The sequence below is a fragment of the Lycium barbarum genome, chromosome 12, assembly GCF_019175385.1.
Source record: "Lycium barbarum isolate Lr01 chromosome 12, ASM1917538v2, whole genome shotgun sequence".
In the NCBI taxonomy this organism is placed as follows: Eukaryota; Viridiplantae; Streptophyta; class Magnoliopsida; order Solanales; family Solanaceae; genus Lycium; species Lycium barbarum.
Window position 1 is genome coordinate 97,816,790 of NC_083348.1, and position 23,962 is coordinate 97,840,751.

Below are 23,962 nucleotides of genomic sequence, written 5' to 3' on the forward strand. Positions count from 1 at the left end.
AGATTTTTTGGTTTCGTAGACTTTAAAATCAACTTTAGATAATTACTTTAATAAACTTTAGGTGTCCTAATTCACCATAAATAATTAGGTGGCGACTCCTTAACATAAACACAACAAAAACAGGAATCTCCAATACGTCATACTTTTAAATTTAACTCTCCGGGGTTAAAATGGGGTGTGACAATTATTACCGACCTCATGAGGTCGGTAAAGTATTTTTAGCCGAGTATTAATTAAATAAAATACCGACCTCATTAGGTCGGTAAATTATATTAATAATATAATGATATGAGTTTACCGACCTCCTGAGGTCGGTAATTTATATGAATATATGATATATTTTGCATAAAACCGACCTCATGAGGTCGGTAATTTGCAATTTCTAGATAATTTTGCAGAAAACCGACCTCATGAGGTCGGTATTCTGCAAAAAAAATTGGTAGGATCCAGTTGCTCTTCCAGCTGCCCCCCTATCAAGAAGAAACATGCCAGTTTGAGTATGAGCTCATTCACAAATAGTATAGCTGCAGTAGTAGTATACTACTAGTAGTAGTAGTGTAGGCATATTTCTTGCAATTTGTGAATGAATCGACCTGGTTGTACTCTTGAGAAAATCGATTTCACAAGCAAAATTAACCATTTCTTACACAAAACTCAAAAGGATTCTTATCAAATCCAATATGATGGCACCAGCAAAATGATGTCTACTTTACATATCTTGCAGTTTGAGGCCACCTTTCAAAAAAAAAGGGGGGAAATGGGAGAGAAAAGTAACAACACCAATCTCAAATAAGGTTTTGGTGATCATGGTCACTTCTACATAAATTGGTATTAATAGTTGCTGAAATAACATGCGAAAATTACAGCTTCAATTCACTTAGCCTCACATGATTATATAATACAAACTGTTTCCAGTTTAGCATAGACAAAATTGAATCTGAAGTAGATTATTACAACTTCAGCTTGACCCAACCGATTCCATAGGCAAAACTGCATCATCATTTGAAGCACAATCTCATCGACAACAGGGGAGATCTGTCCTGACAGGACAAAAGTTCTAATCATTTATTTAGCCACCGGTTCGCAATAACTACCTTGTTACACATTCAATAATACACCATCTGTATATGGATTCTATTCTTTTTTTTTTCTTTTTTGACAAGGAAAATGAAATGTAGCAACTGGAATCGAACCCAAGTATGGACTATTCCTTTTTTTTTTCTCTCATAATAATCTGTGTTCTACTCCACCTAACTAAGCTATGAAAGATAATTCCTCATCAAACTCTACTGCAAAAAGAGAGTAAAATTTACCTCTAATCACAACACACAAACATCGGAAGATATGCAAAGCTTCGAGTCAGCCCCACCACTGATTACACTTTCTCCTTTCCACCAATCCGCACATAATACCTGTATTGACAGACTGATGTTTAGGAAATACTAATGAATAGAACAAATACTCTTAAAACAGATCTTACAATGCAAAAAATAGTACCTTGTCCTTGTGAGTATCAATGACAGCAAGGGGCCACCGCAATACAAATTGTTTTACCCAGGAATGGAAAACGTAAGTGTTTATAAAAAGTCATACTAATCATTATAGAGACGTTAAAAGTATAGCACTAACCACAGTTCTCAAGTCCCATAACATTACTTTCCCATCATACGATGCAGAAACCAAGTGAAACCATGACTTTTCATGCCACTTGCAGGCGGATATCCAAGAACCGTGTGATGAGAACTGATAGACAGGAGCCGAAGTGCCTGTTAAGTGATAAATGAAAGAATTTTTTTTAATATATCGGTGTGTGATGTAATTAAGGTCATCAGTTACTTGAACAATAAACACAAAGAAAAGATATGTAAGCACAGAGAGACAGGGAGCTAAAGTTCAAGTGGGTGTTTATAAGTGCTTCTGCAAGTTGAACAGAAAGAAAGAAACCTGGTTTGCGAGGATCCTATATCCTAAGAATGGGGTCAGAACCACCAGCAGCAATGAGGGCAGAATCTTCACCTCCAACACCAAGGCAATTAATGACTTTGTCGCAGTACTGTTGAATGGGAAGGTGATCATTATCCATACTTTTAGGACAATACAGTTTCAACTTTCAAGCTCTAAACAGATTTAGCCGCCTCCTGTGAGCATAAGATGTGATAGAATTTTTTGAGTACACAATTAGGATAACAAACATTAAAAAATATTTTAAAAATAAAAGAGAGAACAATAGAAGGAAGAGAGAGAGAGAAAACTAAGATCAAACACGAGTGATATAATAAGAGGAGATAACGCCTCTCCTGCTTACCAAAGACCGACATACTTCAAAATCAATTCCAAAATTATTTTGGCCCTTCAGACGCATTGATGAACATTGTCACTTGAGGAAATCAGAAGGCTGTTTGTCTTTCACCAAAAGGAACACAAGATTTTGCTAATCAATATCAATTGTCAATGTGATACAACATAGAGAATCAAATCAACATAGAGAATCAAAATTGTTGTTGAAACAACTGTGAAAAGAAGAATATAATGGCAACAAAGGTACGAACAAGGGAGGAAGCTAGGGGACAGAGCGGGGTGACAGGTAGGGGGAAGGAAGAAGAACAAATACTCCCTCCAGTTCCATTTTATGTGATAGCATGTTAAGGTTACAAGTTTCAAAAACTTTATAGTCACACAATGTTATGGCATATAATGTTATGGCATATGAAAAGCTTCAAATGATCAATTAAGTGAAGAGATGCATGACCGTATCTCCAGCAGGATTTGCTGCAACACTTCGGACAGAAGCAGTATGTCCATGTAAAATCTTAAAGGCTCTAATCCTCTTTATCTGATCCGAAGACTCATCTGCATCAAACGTTTAAGACAAACAAATACTAATTAAAGGACAAAGAAGCACATGTAGGTTGAATTTTACCTCAAAAACACTTGGAAAAAAAGCAGCACAATATACTAATATCAAAAATGTTCTCCTCAGAATCTAGAGAGATCCAATTGCCAGAGACATGAAACCATTCCATTTAGTTATATAATGCAGACTCTGTATTTTTTATTTTTTGGATAAACCTATATTCTCTTTCAGTAAAGAAGTTCCATTAGAAGCATACATGTATCAAATCTTAAATATATTAGAGAAAGAAAGATATACAAGAGGGTGAAAATGACAAGGATCGCTCTGAAGATTCTAGAAAAACAAATCTCACACTCATGCTTACTTAGAATTAGAACCTTCAACTGCACTGACCTAATCGTCATGCAAAGATGGCTCTTCTTGTTGTCTTGGAGCCACAGCTCTAATGTACTGAATCTCTAATATTTTCTCCTGTAAAATATATAGAAAAAAGTAAGAAACATAATAAGGCATCTAAGAGCCACTAATAAGTGTATAATTACTTAAGTAAAACGTATTGTCAAAAATCTCAATGGCTTGTGACTGAAAAAGCCACTTCTGGCTAGTGAATGAGAACATAAGAGAAACAACTAGTAAGGAACTAGAATTACAAAGTAGCAGTACTTCTATAACCTTCAGGTATGTATATACTTTTTGCAATACGTACAATTATTTCAAACAACTCGTAAGTGAAGGTCAACTATCTGTATCATTTCCGGAAACAAAATGTTTTCACATTACACTATACTGACTACAATTTTTTGTATTGATTGGTACTACACTGCCTACAATTTTGAAACAGAACTTTTAATACTTTGGAGTTGGGAGGTGCAAAAGCACATAATAGGAGACAGTATATGTTTGGATTTTTCTACAAGTTTGAAACTCCAATGAAAGATACAATTGCGAGCATAAAAAGAATAAAAACCTATGAAATAATGCAAAAGAACAATCCCACTAGCAGCAGCCAGTAGATGCTTTTGTGGAATTAGAAATAAATCCAAGTAACGGGGGACAACATTTGAGCTAATCCAACTGTTGGTACAAGTTCAGCTCGAGCTTGGGCCACTTATATCAACTTTATGACTGGCTATTCATCTTTTTCTATAGATTTATTATTATTATTGTTGTTGTTGTTGTTGTTTGGTAAGTTCTAGAGTTCATTATTATCATTCTCCAGGAGTCATCATGCTCATACAAATTGAAGCAACAAACTTTAAGCAGAATGTCATTATACATTAATGGAGCCACACAACAAAAACACACTTCTATTATCGTGTTTAAAATCAATGTTAACATCAATGTATAGAGTTCATTATATATTTCCTTTGGAAACAAGATTAACCAGCTTGCAAAAGCATCTTTTGAGTTTTAAGTTGGTCTGAAGAGACAAAACAGTACCACTGGAACTGTGGTCATTTTAAATGTCACAAAGTGATTTCAGGAGAGATACTTACAACTGAAATGCCCTTGGCAAGGAGAAACTCTTCAAGTGACATGCAGACCAGTTCTCCATCAATGAGAAAATCAAAAGGCTCAGGATTCCACTCATCCTTTCCTAATAACATCAAATGACAAACAGGTAAGCACACTAATAAGAACACAGGTAGGAGAATAGATGAGCAGACAATACAGTTCTTGTCCAGTATACATGAGATCAAAAACAATAACAACAACATACCCAGTGAAATCCCACAATGTGAGAATGATTTTGCTGGGGAAAAAACAACAGCAGACAATCAAGAATTTAACAAACCACCTGCAAGTACATCAGGTGATAGCAAATCCATGGAACTCAAATCCATATAATCTCAAATCCATGTAAAAGCAAAACCAGGTCATAGCAAATCCTAGAACTCAACAAGCTAACAGATAGGATACTAGTACATCAGATCATGTAAATGCAGGCAATTTGCAGGTTTGTCTAACATTCACTAATGTACATCAGGTCACTACCATTTTGTCAAGTTCATATTTTCTACATGCTTGCTAGTTATGTTAGTTTGCCTCAATAGGATTAGTAAGGTAAAATTCTACAAAAGGGAAAAATTCATAAAACGTACCACTACACCGTCAAGATTGTCAAGTGCATTTTGAAATTACATTAAGCATCAATTCAACAATTAAAATAGAGAAAGCACATTTTGAGATAGGAAAATACACACCATAAAGATTAAGGAGGCTGTCTACTAATCGTCAAAGCTGTCAATAGAGGCAGCAGCACAATGATCTCCTAAATCAAGCACAAACAACTGAGAAAAGAAAAGGAAAAAAATAAGGGGAAGACTGGGTCAATTCCAGCCAAGGCTTTAACATTTTAGTTAGAGTAACAAAAAAAAGGGAAGTAACTTTGGGAATTAAAACGAAAAAGGAAATTAGTGAATCAAAGGAGAAATTAGGGCTTACCCAGAAGATGGAAAATGAAGGTGGAGAGCATTGGAAGAAGAGAAGGGCGTGAGATATGGGGAAAATGAAGTGAAGAAAGTTTGAGAGCGTAGAAAATGGGGGAGGGATCTCGAAGAAGCTGTCTTTTTTCAGCTGGGTAGGACGGCGGCGACGCGGGTTGACCGGCAAGAATGGTGGTGACGTCGCCAGAGTTAATAGGGTTAGAGAGATGGGGGAGAGAAAAGTGAGAGGAGAGGGGCAGAGAAATGGGAACGAGGTAGAAGAGTTTAATTGGGTCTGGTGAATTTTATTTGATTGATTATACCGACCTCGTGAGGTCGGTATATTTAATAATTTTATTTTTTATTTAAAATAATACCGACCTCGTGAGGTCGGTATTCTTTTAAATTAAAAATAAAATTATAATATTTATCATCAAATAAAATTCCAACCTAGTGAGGTCGGTACATTATTTTTTCAAATTTTGGTACAATATTACCGACCTCATGAGGTCGGTTTATTTTTAAAAAAATTTAAAAATAAATATTACGACTTTACTGACCTCATGAGGTCGGTTTTTTTCTGACCTCAACTGAGGTCGGTTTTTTGAGGTCGGTAAAACCTGTTTTTTTAGTAGTGACGTGTGTAACCAAATGAGTACAATGATTTTGCGAGTATGTATAATAATGTGTGTAACCGGATGAGTATAAGGATGGGGGATGGGGGTATTTATTGGAAAAGTTAGTTGCAACCTGCCCCGTGAATCTCGTTTATTACAATATTTACATGGATAATTCGTGGGTTATTAAATGTAATCAAATGAAACTAGTAGGTTACTTGTTGCAACAAGTTACTTAGTATTCGGGAAATAAATGATTTGGGTATTTTGGTCATGATTTATCCTTTCGAAGCATGATTGCTCGGCGTGCGGATACCAGACCCAAGACCAAATTCTTGGTTCATCAGGTGTAATTTTCCGGTTTTAGGTCAGGCCGTCACTGATTGACTCGTGATTGACTGTGAGTTCTATCAATGCTTGCCACGTGTTGGATCAAATAAAACTTGCCCCGATATATTTATCACCAATACAATATTGCCTTGGCTAGAAGGGAAAAAAGGAATTTAGAAGTAATTGCCTATCTTATTTGTTCACCTTCCTGGATGAGAAGCTCCATGACTATGAGGAAAATCTTCTTTTCGTGGTAACTATCTTTTTCTCAAGGCATGTACAATTTAGCTTAATACGATCTTATAATTATTTCATCATAAAAGAAAAGGCAAATTGAATATATTAACTTTCTCCAATGTTTATATTTCAAAATTAACCAAGTTTTTCCTTTTCCAAATTAAGACTCCAATAAATAAATGATTATCAGTCTAACGGTATTCTAAAACTTATACTAAAGCAATATTTCTAATCTCACCTACTTTCTTATTGTTAAAATGGGAAAATGTACGTTGTATCTTTAGATCTCTCTATAAAAAATTACTACTCTATTTTTCTCTGTCTTTCCACATCCACAACGGTCACTTCACTCTCACCATCTCATCCCTTTCATATATACTTGCACTCTTAATTCTATTTCAAAGTCTCCCAAAATGGAAATACGAAGAACAAACACTGATTTCTGATATTCCACAAGAAATCTTGAACATTTTCTTAATCAAAGTATAAGAAAAAGCTATAGTATGATTGAAATTATATGATTGATCCCTATATTGGCATATTGGGATCACCATAATCCAAAGAACATGTTTATAACCCTTTATACTCAACCAAATTAAATAGAAAGGCCTATAGTTCAGCCACAAAATTTTGCACGAATATTCCACAAAAAAATGTAACAACTAGTTTTTTTAATTTAAAACTTATAATTTTATTTACGTCCTCTTAACCGGATCAAATTTGCTTGTAATTACTAATGTGGCCAAGAATATGTTGTGTAAATTTTTCACGTGCCGAGTGGTAGAGTTAGCATGTTCACTAGTTAAAATATGAAAAGATAATCACACAAAAAATTTAAGGGATTCATTATATAGTATATAAATTGAAAAAAAAATCCTATCTGAATAATGCAATTTTTCGGGGAAGGATATCAATTTGGACAAGACTCCGTCACTAGCCACTGCCTGTGCCTTAGTTAACTAGTACTATATTTAAGTTTCTTTCCTACTAAAAATGTATATCCAATATACTTGCAGGGGGAATTAATGAAATTGCTTTAAATACTCAAATTAAGGAGTACGAGAACTGTAATTCAATTCGACCAAATTTGTGGTATAATAATTCCTTCTGAAGCACAACACATCCTGACATTTCTCTTTTCCTCTCGCGCATGTTCCGAGTTCAGCCAAATGTGGCTAAAGGTTAAAAAATGCGCTGAGCGAGTAATGTACGTAACCACAAATAATGCTAATTATGAATGCCACGACAATAACAATGTATGATTAAATATTGAACATTGCCATAGGATACCCAAATAATACAATGAGGATGAAGTAATATTGAACATTGTCATAGGATACCTCAAATAAATACAGCGAAGAAGAATTAATTGTCTGAAATCTGAATGAAGATCGAAATTCCATTCGATCGTTCCAATATTTTATCTGTTTCTTAATTTACTACGTAGTAATGTTTTCCGGATAAAAGTCTGAAGTCCGTACTGCAAACGGTGTTGTCATTTCAAGAATGTAGACTTCTAGTCCACCAGCATAAGTATTAATTAGTCATATGTATTATCCATTTTATTTATTTAACTAAAAATATTTTTCTTCGTCGGTGGATCCATGATTTTAAGTTTATGGGTTTTGAATTCTAGAATATGACTATTAGTCTATTTTGACCAAACTTCTAAAATCAGCTTATTTTAAAAAGTACTTTCCAAAAAAGTACTTCTGGTGAAAACCGGTTTGTGTTTTGGTCAATTAATTTTAAATTTTTTTTTGAGCAGTAATTAGTGTTTAGCCAAGCTTTTAAAAAGTGTTTCTACGTGTTTTTTTCTCAAAAGTTCTTTTCAAAAAAGTGCTTTTGGACAAAAAAAATTTAGCTTCTGAAAAACTGTTTCTGCTACTTTCCAGAAATACTTATTTTCTCCCAAAAGCTTGGCCAAACACCTCACCTTTTTTCAAATAAACACTTATTGAAAAAATAAATACTTTTAGGGGGAAAATGAGTTTGGCCAAACAGGCTATATAACTGGGTTCACGATGGACATACTAAATGAATTTTGGGGCAAAACTATTAAATTTCATCAAGCGTGTTGTGTAGAATAGCCTTTGTTCCCCTATATTATAAAACCGGGGTATGTGATGATCATGTAAAGATGCAATAATTTTTTTTTCCTCTAACTTTTATACGTCGGGAAAGATTTTATGAAAAATAAGTCATTCTTTTTTAAAATTATTTTTCTGAAAATTGTTTAAGTATCGACAGTGACATTAAATTACGAGTTGAGAGAGTTGTAAGGAAAACGTGAGAAGTCAATTTCTCTTTCGGTGAAAAACTTTTTTCTGAAGAAAAAAATCTAGTGCAAACACCAAAAAGATAATTTATATCTGAAAATATATACGATTATCATTATTCAGCAAAAAAAAAAAATGTCATACAAAATACACTTATAATGTTGTTCTTTATTAAAAGGAACATGAAAAGATGGAGCATGATGTGTAGGATTGGTAATTCAAGCAGATCTGTGAAAGGCAATAGGCATGGGTCAAGAGACAAAAAAGAAAAAACGTTGTTTATATTGTGGTCCTTAGCTTGTATTGAAGAAGCAGATGGATCAGATCTGTGCTGCTAAAACCAAATTTAGGATTTTTGGGAAGGAAAAAAGGTAGTCATATTCGCTCTTTCTTTTAGATCCCTTTTCTCTTTGCTCTGTTCTTCCACCATTTGCTAATATATATAAAGTTGTTACGAATTGTTATATGGTCTAAGCTTTTATGTCTTTTCCAATGTCTTTCTATTATTCAAACGGTCATGTTTCTCTTTATTCCGTGTTTTCGTTTACTAATTTGGATAAACAATAAGTAGATCTATACAGAGTTTAAGCTATATGTATTAACATGAGTCAATATTCTCTTACATTATCAATATATTTTGACATATTATAAAAGATTACTTTTCATTTTTTAATGCACAGAACTCATGATGCTAAGATATGTTGTTGTGGTTGGTGTCTACTTTTCTCTCGATATGATAGTGCTTAACTTCTATACATCGTGTAAAATTATTTTACCCCATATAGTCTTGTAAAAAATATTATATGTAACCAATAGCAGAATTAAAAATACGACAAGGAAATCGTAAAACTTGAGAGATGAACGTGCGAGCTAAATCGATTTTTCATCCACTTTTAACACTATATACGAACTTCTCTTGTATCAAGGGGATTCAATAATTTGTACATTTATATAAGAAAATCATGTTTACTTTCTTATGTTTACCTTATTATTTACATAAAAAAACATTTCAAGAAAGGGTATTTTATTGAACCCGTCAATATGTATAGTACAACCCCCTCATGTAATCATCCCTAACCATTAGATTCCTAGAAAGAGGAGCAGCTAAGAAGAGAGGATATAAAAGAACTAAAAGGAATGTCTTCAATCTGGTTCTTGTTCCCTATATCTTCATAGCACGGTAGGCTAGCTAAGAAAATTATTCTATCTCTCTTTTAATTGTTCGGTTCGATCGAATTGCATAGTACCATCACCTCCTAACTTCCTCTTTTCATATATAGATATGCAGCTTACAAAACGTCGATCTCAAATAATAGGTTTAGTTTGTTCTAAGTTATATAGAAGTAGATAAATTAAATAAGATTACTAACCTAGAAAAATAAGACGATTAACGTGCTACAATAATATTTACGTCTCAATCTCAAGTTCTCAAACAAGTTGAGATTAATTATATGAATCCTTGCTTACCATACCACTCATTTAAGCTTATCTGTCAATTTCGTCCAAACAATTTTAAATTCATTGATTATAGGTCAAAAAATTCTTATACTGTTTTGTACATAAATTACCAAACAACAGGCATTGTCGTCTTTAATTTTCATTGCGCTGAGTACGATAAAGTTACTGGCTACTGCACCATCCCATTGTAATTGCCAGCTAGTTTCAACAACGAACAAACATAACAAATGCAGAAATAGAGACACTAACATTTGCTTTCCTACTCACACGTTTCTCTTTCCTACTAGCAGTATTTTTGTTTTCCCTTTTTTATTTCTTAAGTGTCTTTTGAAAAGGGATTCATCTGTATATATAAGAAAGATGCAGATACGCAACATGCATGCAGATTATTGCAGAAAACAAAATTACAGATACAACGGAATAGTATTAGTGCCTGTTTCAATGTTGATGTTATTTAAATCTTTTCACTGCTTTAGTAGTAGTGCCTCGATTTGAGAGGAATCATGAAATTAAAGAGAGCGCAATTTAAAACAAGTTGTAAATACTTTTTACTCAATTAATAGTCCGAATAGCACGAAGCAAATATTCCTTTTTCATCTTTCTAGTGCTGCTTTATTGAAAGACTGTTTTTCGCCTTCAGAGTTCAGCCTTGAGTACTATTCTAATCGCTGAGTTACACAGTGGATTTTTCTATGCAATAGGAGATATGATATGATTCTTGTCCAGTCAAATTTTTTTTTTGTCAGTAGTACGTAATAGTAATATCTGACCATTAATTCAACAACAACAGTGGAATCATATTTGGCAAAAAGGGTCATCACTTGCAAGCTGCACCTCATCAAATACACTTTTGATTCGGACTCTCTACGATATGCTAAAGCAACTACTGCACAAAAACGAGAAAACGATAAATAAAAAAAATTTAGTCACTTATATGTTAGGGAGTTTGGTCTAATTAAACCAGTCCTTCAAACATATATACTTGAGCAGTTTTAGTCCGTAAGATTACCAAAATTAAATTGGTCTACGGTATACTTAAAACACACAAAGGTAGCGGGTAATCATATTTCACAAAATTGACTTGTAAAAAACACAAAAATCTCCCAATTTATTTCTTAATTCGTACCTTAAAAAAAACAGGCCACCAGCAAAAGCAGACCAAATCAACACTTCGAACACCACTAGTAAGTATAAAGGACTAAAAATGGATGGAGGGGGGGGGGGGGGGGGGGCGGGGGGAATAACAGACTAATAATGTCAAGAGTGTATACTCAAAGGACTATTTATGACCAAATTCAAACATAAAGGACTATTTTTGTCATTTTTCACAGCAAGACAAGACCCTATTTTAATTGTTGAGAATAGAGCTAATTGTGCCCTCGACGAGTCCATGTGGACTGTGGCTATTTCCTTTCCCAGTGTGTAACATGTTTGATACTATAAGATGGTATGTAAATAAACTTTAATATTCAGGAATATACGATAAAAACTCATCCATAAAGACAAAAAACTGGCGGAGTTTAAGTATTTAGACACAGAAATTTAGTAGCTTTTGCTTAGATCATGCACATGTTAGGAAATTTATTAAATATGTAAAAATATTTAATTGCGAATTCAGTAACTAAACGAAGTATAATTTGATGGCAGATTCAAAACCCATAAACCTTAATTCATGGTTCCACCTCAAAAATTAAAGGAATATATAAATACACATGATTGTGAGGACTTAGGTCAAAATATTTATAGTTACATTGTAGTTTACTTTATCCGTTCAATGGTAGCAAAGTTTTGCTTTAGGCCCCAAATTTTGAGGCCCAAACATTTTTAATGATGAATTTTATGATTTTATTTTGAAGAAATTGCACAGAGTCCCCTTCAAATGGGATGGTCTTTAATTTTTGCCCTTCAAAATCGAACTTATGCCTAGCAAGGCATAAGTTCCTTAAGGGCGCGAGACATAACTTGTTAGATATTATAATGCAATAATATAAACTTATGTGCTGCGAAAAAGTTGTTTTCTTTGAGGGATAAAAATTAATGACCAACACAAAATAGGTAAAAGTGCAAATGGCCCTTTTATTTTCTACAATATTAAAGATTGCTAAAAAAAAGTACAAAATTAGCATAAAAAGGGAAAGAAAGAATGAAAGAAAACCTACTTTCTAATAGAAATATTTTAGAACTTTTAACTAGACTACTCAAATATTTATATTAATTAGTCTCTACGAACATGCCTCGCACGTTAATACCGTGTTATTTATTGTAAAACTACATCAAGAAGAAAGAATTGTTCCTTGTGAAACTTACAAACATATTCCGAGCATAGTAAATATTACTAGTGTGTGTGTCTTATGAAAAATTTCCGAATAGACCATAGGCCTTCTTGTTTTGTTCTACCAGTCAAAAGAGGCAAAAAAGATGAATGATCGTACGATTGTTTTGATGATGAAGATGAAGATACACCCATTAGTAAATATAGGTTACTTATTTTTAATAAACAGAGCTTTGAATGAGCAATGCATTACATACATACAAGCGAAGGTCCTCTTTATTCACCAAAAGATCAATTTCTCCCTACGATCAAGAACCTTCAAGGACATAATTCTCATTATCAAAACATATGTAGTTCGCTGGACTTCTATTCTTGAATTTCACAAGAGAACATTAAGCTTATTGACTTTCACTCTATTTTGGCAACAGTGCCTTTCAATGACTATTCTGTGTTTTTTTCCCAATAAGTTTTAAGACGATCACTTTAGATAAGACCTTATTTTATTTCCATTACCTTTTGCCAATAAGTTTTACCACAATGTTGATGGATCTTTATTTCCCCTTAATCGCCTTTTGCCTATCTTCTTTCATTCAAATAAATATACCGAGAAGCATAATTGGCTCCATCCCTCTATCCTTTACTTTATAATATTAATGGAAGCATATCAATTCATATTGTAAGCTATAACCAAAAACTTTAAATATAATATGGTAATTAAATTGTTATGTAGATATTTTGTTATTTGCATAAAGAATGAATCTAAATTATACATTGTGAGAGCTGATTAAGGAGATCTATCAATGGGTTCCTTGGAAAAGAAAGTCTATCTCCTTAATATCTGACTTTCAAAATGCCCTAAGGAAACATCACTACAAAGTGATCAGACGACAATAGTTTGTTCGTTAAGAAAATCGCTTGAATGTGGTTGGTTATAAACTTTATTCTTCGAAGTTTGATGTTTTATTCACTTCCCGTTTCAATTTAATTAGCTAATACTACAAAGTCAGACGACAACAATTTGGATTCGAATGCAACGTATAACCATGATAAAAGGGAGAAAGAAATTACCTCTTAAAATCTGGTGAGTCAATATTATTTATACTAACGATACGTAGAGTGTATTTTGTTTTTGGGTTAGTAATTATCCCGGTCAGTCATTATTAACTCACAATAATGCACTGTAGTTTCGACTGCATCCAATCTTTTTTGTTCCTTTTGTTCTTCTTCAAAAAACGTTCAATCTTTTTCCTAACAAAAATACCCTTTCTGTTTGAGGGGAAAAAAAAAAGGAGAACCAAAAATAGAGAAGAAAAGCCAAACTTTCGGCCGCTTAAGTACATCAAAGAATAGTAAGTTCTGTATACGGTGAAAACCGGATGAGGGCCAATCCGGGGTAACCGTGGCTCGGAGGAGGAAAAGAAGGGAAAGTTCGTGTATAAGCATCGGGTTTCCGGATAAGCATTCGGATCAAAGCCGAGCGGAAGCATCATCGGTCCCGGTTTTTAAGCCACCGAAGGTTCGGATCTCTTTCCGGGGGGTTACCGCCGGTGGTCCGGTACCCGTGAGTCCGTTGGTCCGTTATGACCGTTACTGGGGCGCAGCAGTGGTGTCACATCATGGTCGGCTACCAACTATGCGTGTGTCAGACGGCGCCGTCAGTCAGATCCCATCACATCCATACAGGGGCTGTCCTTTTATTATTATTTTATTAATTCATATTGAGGAAGGCCCATGGGTTCATCACTATAAATAGGGCATTCCCTCCTCCCTTTGGGGGTTGGTTGATCTTTTATTCAAAAGAACACTTGTAACACAATACATATATATATATATATATATATACAGTTCTTGCAATCTCAATATTGATATTTTCCATTGTAAGTTTGTCATCTATATCATATTTCTTCAATCAAATTGGCCATACGCGGAATCATCTGTCACTTGCGCTCCTTGCACGCTTATCAATAAGCATTCTCATCCACGGTTTGTAATAAACATTGGGACTCAAGCACATATCCTATACTCACACACAAATTCAATTGATTACCGAATCCGGGGTAAATAGTTTGGCGCCCACCGTGGGGCAAGGATAATAGTTCTTGGTCCTGATTCTTGTCGTTCTCACCTCCAAACCGTAACACTTCCGCCCCGTTTGTCTCGACAAAAACTGACTCATGGCTGATGTTGAGCAGTCCGGCCATGTCAATAATACCGAGATTGTGGCAGAAAACGAGGAAAGCGAATTACGGGGACTACCGAACCCCGCTGACCCGAACCGCGTCGACTCGAGGGAGGGCCTCAACCGACAAAACACGGTGGATCAAATTAACGCCGCCCTACCGGCAACTGATCCCCTAAGAACTCGCAACTCCGTCACATTGTCTCGGACCCAAAGCCAGAAGGAGCCGGAGGCGCCAAATGACGGCATTAATTTGCGTTTGATTTTCGAGATGTTGCAGGAACAAAGAGCGGCAATCGCCGAGCAAGGGATGGCGATTGCCCGGTTACAGAGCGGGCAGGGGGAGCCTGGGCCGGAAAAGGCCAAGGGAACAGCGGAAATCGAGAGAAGCCGGCCGCAGACAGTCGAGAGCAATGATTCCGGAGCCGGTTCTTCCACCGAGGTACTAAAGATGCTTGAAACCTTGGCGAAACGAGTGGACTCTACCGAAAAAAGGGTAGAGACTTACAATTCTCGGGTAGATCAGATACCGGGGGCTCCCCCTTTGCTGAAGGGGGCTAACTCGAAAAAATATATTCAAAGGCCTTTTCCCCCGAGTGCAGCGCCCAAGTTGATCCCGAAGAGATTCAAGATGCCGGACATTCAGAAATACGACGGCACCACGGACCCGCATGAGCACGTGACCTCGTACACCTGTGCTATCATGGGTAATGATATGGAAGAAGATGAGATAGAGTCAGTACTGTTGAAAAAATTCGGGGAGACTCTGTGAAAGGGGGCGTTGACGTGGTACGACCATCTGCCCGAGCATTCGATCACTTCTTTTGAGATGCTCGCCGATGCCTTTGTGAAAGCCCACGCCGGTGCAATAAAGGTGCAGGCCCGTAAGGCTGACATTTTCCGGATAACCCAAAGGGACGGCGAGTTATTGCGGGAATTCGTCACCCGGTTCCAGAGGGAACGAATGGAGCTACCCCCGGTGCCGGAAGAGTGGGCCGCACAGGCCTTCACAAAGGGCCTCAACATGCTAAGTTCGGTGGCCTCGGCAAAATTGAAAGAGAGTTTGCTGGAATACGAGGGCGTAACATGGGCCGACGTCCACAATCGGTATGAGTCAAAGATTCAGGTGGAGGATGATCAATTCGAGTTCTCTCCGGTAAGGACCAAAATAAGTAGAGGTTTCGAGCCGCCAAGGAAGGGATACGAGGCCATGTCTGAATCATCGAAAGGAAGGTTTCGGCCATATCCCTATCCGGATAAGCAAAGTTTCAGGTCGGAAAAGGCAATAGAGAGCCCGATCCATTTCTCAGGACGGGGCAGCAAACGAGTGGAGCGGCCATCGAACAGTCGGGGACTCTCGTTTAGGAGCGATGCCGGAAGTTCCGCCGGCAATAAAGTTCCTCCAAAAATTTCAGAATACAACTTCAACGTTAGTACTTCAGGACTTGTCTCGGCTATTGGACGTGTCCCCGATGTAAGGTGGCCTAAACCATTGCCGTCAATTGAGAGACGAGGTAGCCCGGTTATTGAAAAATGGTCACCTCCGAGATCTGCTGAGCGACCGGGCCAAAAATCACTATAAGGAAAGGGAATCTTTTCAAAGGTCCGAGCCTGTCGAACCCCAGCATACGATCAACATGATAGTGGGCGGGACAGACGCCCCTCGAGGGCCGGTAATGAAACGGACGAAGATCTCTATTGTTCGTGAAAAGCGCACCCGAGGCCATTCGGCCGAGGGATCCATCTTCTTTAATGACGAAGACGCAGAGGACATCGTTCAACCCCACAATGACGCATTGGTAATCTCTATACTAGTCTTTAAAACTAAGGTTAAATGTATTCTGATTGACCCCGGTAGCTCGGCCAACATCATCCGATGGAGGGTGGTTGAACAGCTAGGACTGCTCGGCCAGATCGCACCAGTGGCCCGGGTGCTAAGCGGGTTCAATATGGCGAGCGAAACCACAAAGGGGGAAATCTCATTGCCTGTAAATGTGGGTGGCACCATTCAGCAAACGATGTTCTATGTGATCGAGGGGGACATGAAATATAATGCATTATTGGGCAGACCTTGGATACATAGCATGAGGGCGGTGCCCTCAACACTACATCAGCTATTGAAATTCCCCACGCCGGAAGGAGTGAAAACCGTCCGGGGCGAGCAGCCCGCTGCAAGGGAAATGTTTGCAGTAGAAGAAGCGGCACCTCGGCCCGAGGGGCCGGAATGGAAAAGTGCAACCAGAGGAGAGATTCCCAAATAGCAATCAAAGTGCGCCGGGTTGAACCCGGTACAGAAGGAGGAAGATTCCGAGGTACCCAGATCGTTCGTCATGCCAGATGACTCGGATGCAACTCAGTCAACTGTGGAGGAATTGGAGCAGATCATCCTGTTCGAATATCTCCCGGACAGAAAGGTATACCTGGGCACGGGGCTCACCCCGGAGCTCAGGCGTCGATTAATTGAATTTCTTCGTGCTAACGCCGATTGCTTTGCATGGTCGCATATAGATATGACAGGTATATCACCAGAAATAGCAACTCACAAGCTCAGCCTGGATGGGAAGTTTACTCCGGTGAAACAGAAAAGGAGACCCATGGCGGAGGATAAACACGCATTTGTGAAGGACGAGGTAACAAAACTTTTGAAGATAGGATCCATCCGAGAGGTAAAGTACCCGGACTGGCTGGCCAACGTTGTGGTAGTACCCAAAAAAGGTAACAAACTTCGAATGTGTGTCGACTTCAAAGATTTAAACAAGGCATGCCCGAAGGACTCGTTTCCGTTGCCTCATATCGACAGAATGATCGATGCGACGGCCGGGCATGAGATGTTGAGTTTTCTCGACGCTTACTCCGGGTATAACCAGATCCGGATGTACCCGGGGGATCAAGAGAAAACATCCTTCATCACCCGGTACGGGACCTACTGTTATAACGTCATGCCTTTCGGACTAAAAAATGCCGGTGCAACTTACCAACGCCTAGTTAATGAAATGTTCGAAGAACAGATAGGGAAAACAATGGAGGTTTACGTTGACGATATGGTTGTTAAGTCCCTGGAAACAGAGGACCATTTAAAGCATTTGCAGGAAACCTTCAATGTGCTTCGCAAATACAACATGAAGCTTAACCCGGAGAAGTGTGCATTCGGTGTGAGATCTGGCAGATTCCTAGGTTTCATGGTGTCAAACCGAGGGATCGAAATCAACCCGGACAAGATCAAAACCATCGAAGATATCGAGGTAGTGAACAGCATAAAGGGGGTTCAGAAACTCACCGGGAGAATCGCAGCACTAAGTCGCTTCATATCGAGATCCTCGGACAGGAGTCACCGGTTCTTCTCCTTGCTCAGAAAGAAGAATGATTTTATCTGGACACCGGAATGCCAAGAAGCTCTGCAGGATCTGAAGAAGTACTTGTCTAACCCCCCTCTGCTGCACACGCCGAAGGCAGGTGAGACACTATTTCTGTACCTAGCGGTCTCCAAAGTTGTGGTAAGCGGCGTTTTGGTCCGAGAAGAATCAGGTATGCAATTCCTTATCTATTACGTGAGTAGAACATTGGGGGATGCGGAGACCCGTTACCCCCATCTGAAAAAGTTGGCGTTGGCACTAGTAAGCGCCTCCAGAAAGCTTAAGCCTTACTTTCAAAGCCATCACATATGTGTAGTAACTACTTATCCTTTGAAAAACATCATGCATAAACCCGAGTTGTGGGGTAGGCTAACGAAGTGGGTTGTAGAGGTCAGCGGCTACGACCTCGAATACAGACCCCGAACGGCCATCAAATCCCAAATCTTAGCCGATTTCATAGCAGACTTCGCCCCAGCCATGGTCCCCGAGGTCGAAAAAAAGTTCCTGCTGACCTCGGGAAAGGCCACGAGCATTTGGTCTCTGTATACGGACGGGGCTTCGAACCTTAGAGGTTCTGGGCTTGGTATTGTCCTTAGGGCCCCGGCCGGTGATGTCATTCGACATTCCATCAAAACTATCAAGCTAACTAACAATGAAGCCGAGTATGAGGCTATGATTGCAGGATTAGAATTGGCCCGGAGTATGGGGGCAGAAACTATCGAGGCAAAGTGCGACTCGCTTTTGGTCGCAAACCAGGTGAATGGCACGTTTGAAGTCAAGGATGAACGAATGCAGAGGTATCTCGAGAAAACCAGAGTGATACTTCACCGATTTAAAAAATGGACCCTGCAGCATATACCGAGAGAACAGAACTGTGAGGCCGATGCATTGGCAAATTTGGGATCTGCGGTCGAAGGGGTCGAAATCAACTCCGGAGAAACGGTGCAACTGACAAGAACGGCCATAGAAAGCGGACACGCTGAAATATACTCGACAGGTCTGACTTGGGATTGGCGCAACAAATACATTGACTACTTGCGTGATGATAAGCTTCCAAGCGACCCGAAGGAGTCGCGTTCGTTACGAACGAAGGCAGCCCGATTTTGCTTAGTGGACGGCCAATTATACCGACGCTCTTTCCACGGACCCTTGGCTAAATGTTTGGGCCCCGGGGAAACGGAGTATGTGATGAGGGAAGTACATGAAGGGACCTGTGGCAATCACTCTGGTGCGGAAGCTCTGGTCCGGAAGCTGATCAGGGCCGGGTATTACTGGAATCAGATGGAAGAAGACACGAGAAACTTCGTCCGAAAATGTGACGGGTGTCAGAGGCATGCCCCGATGGTTCACCGGCCCGGGGAGTCGTTGCATTCAGTGGTCTCACCATGGTCGTTCATGAAATGGGGAATGGACATCGTGGGTCCGTTACCCCGGGCACCTGGCCTTTGAAAAAATCAGAGAAAAGGAGGTTATCGACTTCGTTTGGGACCACATCGTCTGCCGTTTCGGCATTCCAGCCGAAATAACTTGTGATAACGGTCCTCAGTTCATGGGTAGTAAGGTCAACAGTTTCCTCGAGGGGTTGAAGATCAAGAAGATTGTGTCGACCCCATATCACCCGTGTGCAAACGGACAGGCGGAATCCACTAACAAGACAATAATCCAAAGTCTAAGGAAGCGGCTGGAAGCATCGAAGCACCGTTGGAGAGAAGTGTTGCCCGAGGTACTATGGGCTTACCGAACCACGGCCAAGTCCAGCACGGGCGAGACCCCTTTCTCGTTGGTATACGGGACCGAAGCCCTTATCCCCGTCGAGGTTGGCGAGCCGACTCTCCGTTTCAGGTATGCAACCGAGGAGTTAAACGGGGAGGCCATGGTCGTAAGGCTCGACCTGGCAGATGAGATGCGCGAAAGAACATTGGTCCGAATTGCGGCTCAAAAGCAGAGGATGGAAAGGTACTACAATCGGAGAGCCAACTTTCGGCATTTCCGGGTTGGGGACTTGGTACTTCGAAAAGTCACTTTGCATACAAAAAACCCAAACGAGGGAAAGCTAGGACCAAACTGGGAAGGGCCGTACAAGGTGACCGGTGTAACAGGCAAAGGATCGTACCAGTTGGAGTCCATGGATGGACAATGCCTACGCAACAACTGGAACATAGCCCATCTGAAAAGATATTACTGCTAAGGTATGATCCTCTCATATACCTTCTGTTAACCGTATTGTCTTTTTGCAGGAAATCGAACACGGCACAAAAATAGAAACTTAGGACTGAAAGCACGTGTTGCACTCTTTTCCTTAAGCGCGGTTTTGTCCCTAAATGGGTTTTCCGCCGAGGTTTTTAATGAGGCAACGAGTACAACGTGCTACGCAATAAAGGCCAAGGGCCAGAACTCGGACACCCGAGGTTTCATCTTCCGAGTGAGGGCTTGGTAACACTCACCCGACCTCGAAGCTCGGATCAGTGTTAAGGGGCCACAGTACCCACATCGAGGCATGGCACGATAAAGAGAAACAAGGGAAGAAATTCAACATTTGCCACGGCAAAAGCATAGGCCAGCCACCGGCCTCCGACTTCGATGTAAGGACCAAACGATCATAATGAATCGTGTCCCATTCAACATTTGCCACGGCAAAAGCGTAGGCCGGCCACCGGCCTCCGACTTTGATGTAAGGACCAAACGATCATAATGAATCGTGTCCCATTTAGTGTTTGCTATGGCAAAGGTACAAGGAATGAAAATTCTCCTATATGTACGAACACTTGTAATACAAAAGTCATTACAATAACCAATATTTTGGCAGAGCTCAAGTTGTACGCCCAAAAAACTAGGCGAAGTGAGGTCATCTCAAATCGGCCTTAAAGATAAGTCCCACGGGCAGAATTAATCAACGACCACGGATCATCTTGTCCGAAATTCGGACCAATAGTTCAAGGCAGAATAAAAACAAGCAATCAAACGAAGACACAAGAGAAGTGTAACTTTCGCATACGCAAAGGATACTTTTATAAAGAGTACATTTACATCAAAAATAAAAAAGATCCTATGCTACTCAGCACGGCTCGAGTCAGAATAATCGGACTCGGTTCGTTCGGAATCATCCGAGTCGGACCGAAGGGCACGGTTGGCCTCCTCCTCCATCTCCTTGGCCTGGGTAATCAGGGCCGGAAGATCGGATAATCCGCGATCGGCCTCTTCAAGGGTGGCCGCCGAGACTTCCACTTCTCATACTCGGCAACAATGGCAGTATGGGCCTCGGCCGTCTCCACGCCTTTCCAGGTTTCTTCCAAGACAGCCTCAACCTTAGCCAACTTAGCCTCTAGCTCAGCTCGGCCCGCCACAGCGATAGTCCTCATGTGGACAGCAGCTTCTAGCTCGGCCTTAAGAACGTCGTTGGCACTCACCGCCTCCTCCAGCTCGGCTTTTAAGCCCTCACTCATCCGAGACCGCTCCTCGAACTTCTCTTCGAAAACTTTCATGTGTTTTTCGTACAGGGCGGTATCAGATTCCAGTTGCCGATTCCTCTCGGCCAAGATAGTCGCATCGGCTTTCACCAAGTCAAGTTCCCCTCGGAGTTGAGAGACAGTGGTCTCCAACTCGTCCAGCCTTGACGAAAACTGAGCTTTGTCTCGGCTGAGGCAAATCTTATCAGCCTCGAGGCTTCGGTTATAATCAGTCATGGCGGCCAACTCATTTTTTAAACGACGACTTTCGTCCTTAGCCGCATCGAGTTCGGGACGAAGGTTGGCGAGAACGGCGGCCTGGCTCAACTCTTCCTCTTTCTCTCGGAGGAGGTGCTTGTATTTCTCCGTTTCTCGGCCCTGGGCGTCTAGTTGGCCTCGGAGATCATCCATCTCGTGTTGGGCACGGATGAAGGCTTCGTTCACCAGTACTACACTCTGCAAGGAAAGCAAACATAAGGAATCAAAACCAAAATGAGCGCAAAATCTGATTGATATACAAAGATGGCTGTAAGTTCTACCCGGTTGCCCGCGTGCATGCCTTCGTTCATGAGGCATTGCCAAGTGACCCCAGTCATTTTGCGCTTATCCGAGTCGGAAACAAGAGGACGCAAATAACTTGCCACTCCTACCGGACGTAATAGAAAGCCACAATCCTCGGGGACGGTGACTACGACCGATCTGGTCCTTCTCGGCTCAACGCTCGGGGCTGGGAAGATGGTCACCAGGTTATCCCTACAGCCAGATTCTGACTGTCGGTTGGCCGACCTCGTGACCCGAGGAATTGGAAGATGACCAAAACCCGCAGCTTCACCGGTAGCTGGAGGAGTGGCTGAAAACATATCGTCGAAGTCTGCAACCCTCGGGGCAGGGGTAGACGAACTCGGTATAGACTCAATATTCCTGGCGAGGACCGGGGGCTCGGAAGTACAAACCGGTTCGTGGCCGGGCGATGGACGAGCCTGAGTGGGGGCTTCGGTCTCCGGAACTGGAACGGTCCCTTGATCGGTTGCAGCAACAGCCGTTTCCCCGGCTCCTTTTCTCCTTTGCAGGGGAGTATCTTCCGAAGAAGTTTCACCTGAAATGTCGACGAAGTCAACCGACCGAAGAGGAGCCGGGGAAAGGATTTCTTCCGCGCTTGAAAGAAGAGCGGGAATTAAGATACCTTCATTCATAGAAGGCAAGGGCGGTTCGGAGGCAGTCTCCTCGGGTACTGGGGCCGCTAACGGTGCCGGGTCTACCCTCCGAACAATGATGTCGGACTCCACCTCCTCCCTCGGTGGCCGGGCAACACTCCTTGCTTTCTTTCGTTTGGACGGTTGCCCCTTTTCGGGGGGTCGTTTCCTTTTGGCGGCTTCGGCGAGAACGCGAGCGGAACCCGCCATGTCGAACGCGGACGCCGGTGCAGGGGAAGCAGCCCCCGACTCCGATCTAGATGCCACCGAACCCTTCGGCAAGCCTGAATGACAAAAGCATAGGCAGGTTAAGGAAATTGACGGCCTCGAATGGCTAAAGAGGCAACGAGATCAAAGGGAAGCCAAACATTACCATGATTTTGAGCGATCCATCGACCGCGTGATAAGTGGGCCCAAGTCCTGTCCTCATAGGGAAGCTGGTTGAGGAGCGCCGTGACCCACTCAGTCAGATCTCGAATAACCGGGGGAACAAATCCATTTGCTGTAAAGTAGCGAAAGGGTGGTGAGAAAACAATACCGTAAGCAGCTAAAACATATGATGACGATTACTCAAAGGATCGAACTTACGTTTGTCGTTCCATTTCTCCGGAAAAGGTTGATGGGAGGCCGGGATTATGTCCTCGGATTTTACCCGGACGTAGCGTTCCAACCACCCCCTGTCCCGGTCTTCGTCCATCTTCGAGAAGAGCGGGTTCCGGCTGCGCTTGGTTAATCTTATGACACCACCCCGGAATATCCTCGGGGAATACAAGCGTATTAGGTGGCCCAATGAGAATTCCTTCTCAGCCCTGATGGCTAGCAACCGGAGGCAGGCAACGACCCTCCAAACAGTTGGGCCGATCTGAGCCAAAGTTACGCCATAAGTCCAGCACATATCCAGTATGACCGGATCAACCGGGGGGTCGAGCTTAAGGGTGAAGGGGTAAGTGTACACGTACAAAAACCCCTCCCGGTGGTCGGTTATGGATTCATCTGGCCCGGGTGCGAAAACCCTTACCGGGCGTGTGTCCCACCCGCAGTCTGTCCGGACTGTGTCGAGCCTGTCCTCGGTTATAGAGGAAGGATATCACCTCACGTCGTATCCCCGGTCTGAAACGACGGAGGGTTTTTCTACCTCCAGGTCTTTGTTGAAGTTAAATTTTGCCGGTATAATATCCGAGGCCGCAGTTTCGGGGTTACCCTTTTGTTTGACCGGGGATACGGCCTCGGCCCTCGGGGACGAGATTGAAGGAACGTCTGTAGAAGTGGTTTCAAACATGATTGAAAGAAAAGGAGAAAAGTAGGGAATGGCGTGAAG

The 23,962-nt window shown here is 40.8% G+C and overlaps 1 pseudogene; it reads right to left on the minus strand.

Moving 5' to 3' along the window:
* Positions 1 to 639: 639 nt before the first annotated feature.
* LOC132624711 (ribosome biogenesis protein WDR12 homolog) lies at positions 640 to 4,698 on the minus strand (annotated as a pseudogene).
* Positions 4,699 to 23,962: the final 19,264 nt, after the last annotated feature.